The following is a 6,508-nucleotide window of genomic DNA, read 5'->3' on the forward strand; positions in this document are numbered from 1 at the left end:
GAAGTGTTGTGGGTGCATTACAATATTTGACTCTTACGCGTCCTGATATTTCTTACTCTGTAAACAAAGTGTGTCAATATTTGCATGCACCTACTACCACTCATTGGACTGCAGTTAAAAGAATTGTAAGGTATCTGAAGTTCTCAGAAGGACTTGGACTGAGAATTGTCAAGTCTTCGTCTATGCTTGTGACTGCTTATTCAGATGCAGATTGGGCAGGATGTCCTGATGATAGAAGGTCTACAGGTGGATTTGCTGTTTTTCTGGGAACAAATCTTATATCATGGAGTGCAAGGAAACAGGCTATAGTTTCAAGGTCAAGTACTGAAGCAGAGTATAAGGCTCTAGCAAATGCCACAGCTGATGTCATGTGGATTCAAACATTGCTTTATGAGCTCGGAATTAAGACTCCACAAGCAGCAAGATTATGGTGTGATAATATTGGTGCAACCTATATTTCAGCTAATCCTGTTTTTCATGCACGCACTAAACATATTGAGGTTGATTTTCACTTCGTCAGAGAAAGAGTAGCTCGCAAACTGCTTGACATAAAGTTTATACCCACTGGTGATCAACTGGCTGATGGCTTTACAAAACCTCTCACTATGAGGAGGCTTGATGAGTTTAAGTTCAATCTTAACCTTGGAAATGCATAGGTTTAGATTGAGGGGGAGTGTTGGAATATTTGTATAGAGATAGAGTTGTATAGAGAGAGAACTTCTCCTGTTTAAACTTGTATCTCCTCTCTATCTCTTCTTCTGTTCCAACTCTTTACCGATCGATCTATCGATCATTTTCTTCTTGTAAGCCACGGCATTGCCCATATAAATATAAGTGCGGCCCGAGCAAACGGTTTAACGCTTCCCAATAATCTTACACCCTTCTCTTTATGTATCTTGTGATGCCCATTAATAGTCAGAAGCTCGTCAATAAAGAGTGGAAGTGTCGACAGATTTTATATCGGATCCTAAGATCGGTACTAGAAAGAATACACAAATTTGTAGTCATGGGAATGTCATATGGGAAACACTTACCATCAGCCAGCGGATCATAGTGGCCATGCCGCCACCTTCCCTGCGTGACATGCGTCCAATTGAGGGCTCGCATACTATTGTTCCTTGTACTCAGTTCTGCAACAAGAGCTATGCTTCTGAAACATATGCGGTGTTGTAATGCCTTACGACGGGTCTATGTTTTGCAACAAAACTCTTCTTACGAAAAGTTTGTGTAACAAGACCTCAGTTGCAAAAAATGCAAGAAAACTGTTGTTGTAAAAAATTCTGCAACAAGATCTACGTTGCAGAAATAATTACGCAACAAGACTATGTTGTAGAAATAATTCCGCAACAAGGCCTGTGTTGTGGTAGTGAAGACACGTTGGGCCGATGCGGTCAATCTAACGGATCGCGAGCCGGTTGGTCTATTTAAAACATAGATACATGAAAGAATACACAAATTTGTAGTCATGGGAATATCACATCAGGTTATCGGTGGATCTAGAACACAGACAGGCCGGGTCTCTCAATGTGGGTAAAAGTCCTACTTCCTGCGTTGCTAACCTCTCTTATATGTACGAATAATAGAAATGATTACAATATCGATCGTACTTAATGAGTTATGCAAACTCGAGGATTCTGTACTAGGTCGAGATGGGAAGTGTGAGGTCTCTATGTGGTGTAAATGTCTAGCCTCTGAAAATCATAGATACCTATTCATATGTCACTCTGGCCCTAGTATAGCACTGGCTGTTACAGAGAACTCCGTGGAGGTTCGTCACACATATAGTGGTAAGGGTTAGATCGATAATATTTCACTTGAGATCCGTAGCCCCACCGTAACAATATACTGGTTAGTAGCTGCCTCTTTCCCTTCTCCTGCCGTTCTTTCCTCCATCCTCTGTCCAAGGTTCAGGGAGCAAAGCCACCGCCGCCATTTTGCCCCACCGTGGACTATTTATCCTGGCCACCCCCGCAACATGCACACATGCCCCTAGCCTCGATCATGCTCCGGCTTGCCTCGACACGCACAAGCGCGTACTCCCCTCTAGTCAGAGCTCTGTGGTGCATCCTAGGCTCCCCAGCTCGCAGAAACACAGGACGGAAGTGTTTTCTCTTGCGGGCATGCACGTCAGCGTGGATTCCATCGGGTCCTCGTGTTTTGGATTATGGCGGCCGGTGGCCGCGGGAGGATATGTGAGCTGGGTGGCCGACACTGAGTTGGTGACGGTGGTGTGCACCATGGCTCGAAGCGAGCCATCGTCTGTCACCCTCAACTGGCTCTCACAGCCGACACAAGCTTGACTGGTCAGCAGCGGCGCATCCGTATGAAGAGGGAGAGTGAGTAGCGCATGAAAGGTGTTTGCAAAATACCTCTATGAGAGAAAAGAGCAAACACACCGAGAGGTGGGTCCTATATCAGCTTAACGGTGTTGCCAAACGTTGTTACAATTTTGTGTCACGTAGTACTGACAGTAGGGCCCCACAGTAAGATTATATGTCAAAGCGACTCAGTTGAGATTTTAGTGTGTTTGGCAAAAACTCACTTAAAATAGGTGGTTCATGAAACTGTTGTGGAAACATTGATTTTTTTTATTCATTGTGCGCAATTGTGGTGGTTTTTGGTAAATTACCTGATGTTTAATCCATATCTTGTAATGCTTGAGTCGTGGTTGGACTCATTATGAACTCCCCATAATAATTAATAATCAATAAGAAATTAAGAATGGTTATGTGCGTCCTAATGATGTAGATGCCGAGGGTTGAACCTCTTTTTCTAAAGGACAACATATAGAAGAGAGTTAATAAGAGGTGGAGCTGAAGGCAACTAATACAGCGGTTCTATATTTACCAAAATCTGGCCAGTGAATCTGTAACGGCGCCGGACGTAAATCAGGCCAGTGAATCGGAGAGAATTCCTTATTTGGCCTTTTTTTTATTTGCTTCCTTTTTGGCCCAATTTTTTGTATTTTCCTTTTTTAACGCTTAAACTTTAGTTTGTTCCGTATGTGACACTTTCATCAGTTTTGACTTTTAACGGTGTTAAGTTTAATTTGAAAAGACTATTTTATCCCTAGTGTTGTATGTGACCAAATTATTTATATGCACACATGCATCTTAGCACCGCGATGTGTTGGAGCTGAACACGTACCTGCAAGCAAGCCTCAACAAAGCAGCCAAGTAGGCAGCTTAATTTTTTTAGAACATAGACGTCAGGGACGTCCGGCTTTAAATTAATAAAGCCCTCAACATAGGTAGCATGCACAACCAAACAACCTAACAACCACAACCAAACTAGTCTTCCGGGGTCCCAGACACACCACAAAAGGAAACGGCGTAGGAATAAAGTGCATTACATGGCGTATCCAGCCAACATAAGAGCACGCAGGCTCGGAGGAAACACTAGTGCAGAATCGGGCAATAGCACCGGTTCGTAAGGCCCTTTAGTGCCGGTTCCAAAACCGGCACTAAAGTGTGGTCCCTAAAGGCCCCCCCCCTAGTACCGGTTCAGCACGAACCGGTGCTAAAGGGCAACCACGTGGCACGAGCCAGCTCCGGGGGCCGGGAGCCCTTTAGTGCCGGTTGGTAACACCAACCGGTATTAAAATGTTGGGGGGTTTTGGGTTTATGATTTCTTTTTCATTTAATTTTGTGTTTTCCATTAAATTCTTTTTTGTTTGCTGGTATTTTACGATACTACACATTGGACACGTTTGCAAGGCATATATATATATATATATAAATAGAATTTCTAGTAGAACCGATCATATATATATATATATATCATCAAATGTGATCTTAAACCACCATATTAATTAATTCAGACATACACACATGTATATATATATATATATATAATTAGGTAGCTATATACAATTTCTCCTACAATGTTGCCTTCGGAGCCAGTGGCATTAGCCTAATTGGTACCTTCGGAGAACGATATGACAATTGGAAGTGGTTCTTCATGGGGGCGGTAGCGGGTAATAGTATTCTCCCTTCGGATCTATGACATGGTCGAGCAAAAATCCGCATATTTCCTCTTGAAGTGCTTGTACGCGCTCCGTTTCTAGGAGCTTGTCCCGCACCTCTGTGAACTGTTAAGAAGGAGATCAATATGCATGTGTATATTACTTGTGTGACTAGATATCGATAATGGTGTAAAAATTGTGAATAATGTTGTGACAAACGTATCCATTCCTGTCTTTGAGATCTGCTCTTTTCAGACGCCATCATGTGAATGTTCTCGCAAACGCAGAATGCACACAGATCAGTCCCCTGTGCCTGCTGAAGGGCCTTTACGAGAATGGAATTTGATCAGATAATAATTAATCAAGCATGATAATTAAAGAGATGGCAGCTAGCTAGCTAGCTAGCTAGTACTACTTAATTACTTACCTTGGGTCGAAACCATTTCAGCTTTTTTTTCCATTCGCCTAGAGTGACGCTGATGAACCTTGCCCAAGCCCTGCCCGCCGACAAAGAAAATGAATAAAGGGATTATTAAATAGTTCATATCACGAAATGACGAACTAAATAGGCCGAGATATATAGTTTAATAATGATTGAAATTACCTGTTGACTATCCCATACAAGATGTTGTAGTCAGTTTTTATTTTGAGTAGTGAGTCCAGTATTTCAACTGTTCCGGCGTCAACTTTAATGATACACAAGATCCAGTGAAATCTGCAAGTACACACGTTTGCATGTCTTAATTAAGCGGGCATATGTAAGCAAAAACATGTAGCTAGCTAGTAGGCAAAAACAGAGAATTTGTAGTACAAGACAGTGTGACTCACTGGAAGTTGTAAGGAAGTAGTATATCTTCATTGTATTTGAGGCGATTCAAGAACTCTAGCATGCTGTCCTCTACACATTTTTCATGATTTGGATCTATTTTCCATGTGTATTCATTAACGGTGTTTGGGTCAATGAACCCAATGCCATAGCGTCCACCTTTTCTCATTTCATACATCTTCATCTTGCATAATACCACAGAAAAGAATACAGTGAGGATAATTATACAGGTAATGATTGATCAAAAGGATCACTACAGCTAGCTTCAGAGACTTAAATTACAGAAAGAAATCACTTACAGACAATAGCAACTGACGATAGATTTGTCGAGTGCGTCTTGATTGTATAACTGAAACAGTTCAGAATACTCAACGGCCACAACTTTCTCATGGTAGTAATGATCCTTCTCGACATTCACCATGAGGGACTCTCGATTGGATCTCTTGGTAATGTCCATGTACCATTGATGCAATTCATACATTCTCATTGGGAGCTTCTTGACATCTTCTGGCTTGACCAAAGGTTGGCCCCGGACATATTTCCGTTTTATTTCCTCCTCTGTAAGCACAGGCATATCCTCGATCTCGAGGAGTTGTCCAACAGTGATGTTGAGAGTTTCAGCCTGCATTATATGCTCCTGGGTTATCACCACATCGCCCACCTCGGGAACGTAAACTGTTTTCCCACAATAATATTGGGCGCGCGTACTGTCACGTGTTGTTGGCGGCACAACAAGAGGTTCGATCGATTGCGCCGCCTGTTCTCCCAGCTGGGCAACGGTTTTCCCGCATTTTTTGACAGCTGCTTGTTGTTTGCTTGAGCTCGAGCTCGCCTCCTTCTGTAGACGTTGTCGATGTAACTTCCTGATGTGGCGCTCATAGTCTGTGTCAACAGGCTTAGGAGCTGGTGGTTGAGCCAAACGAATGAAGTGGTCAACTACTTCCACAGGCACTTTCTCCCTTGGCGGCGGTGGCGGTTTCGGTCCAAAATGGGCGTCGACTTCTGCCCGCACTATGGCATTGGTTTGCTCCTTGGTCCTGTCGTAAGCCCTCTCAGGAAGAGGAGTATTGAGGTTTGGACCATATTTATATCGCTTGCCTCCGCCTGTACTTCCTGTACTATGACCTTGACTCGTACCGCTACGCACCATAGCTGCGGGGTGTCTCTTCTGCGATTGCTTAGGCGGCGGAGACGGCTGATGGGGCTGAGTTTGACGAGGAGGAGTGGCCTGAAGCTGTGCCGGACTTGGAGGAGGAGTGGCCTGAGGTTGTGCCGGACTTGGAGGAGGAGTGGACATCTGACGCTGTGTCAGACTTGGAGGAGGAGTGGCCTGACACTTTGCTGGACTTGGAGGAGGAGGAGTGGCCTCACGCGTTGGTGGACTTGGAGGAGCGGGAGTCTGCTGAATCGGTGGCAGACTTTGACGAGGAGTCGGGTGACGCGGTGTCGGTGGCCTTCGAAAGATGATGCAATCCTTTCTCCATAGGATGATACGATGTTTGGCCTCTCCGAGTGTGTGCTCCTCGTCACCTCCAGGAATGTCAAGCTCTAGCCCCGAATATTGGTCCACCACCTCATCAACCATGACACAAGCATAGCCTGCTAGAATCGGGTTGCAATGGAAGGTTGCATCGGGGGAATTTGTATAAGCAACGCCGTCCGCCACCTTCAAGGATATGTTCTTCATTTTGAAGTGTAGCTCGCAGTTAGTGTTATCC

The sequence above is a fragment of the Triticum urartu genome, chromosome 6A (genome assembly GCF_056163025.1).
Source record: "Triticum urartu cultivar PI428250 chromosome 6A, HENAU_Tu73, whole genome shotgun sequence".
In the NCBI taxonomy this organism is placed as follows: Eukaryota; Viridiplantae; Streptophyta; class Magnoliopsida; order Poales; family Poaceae; genus Triticum; species Triticum urartu.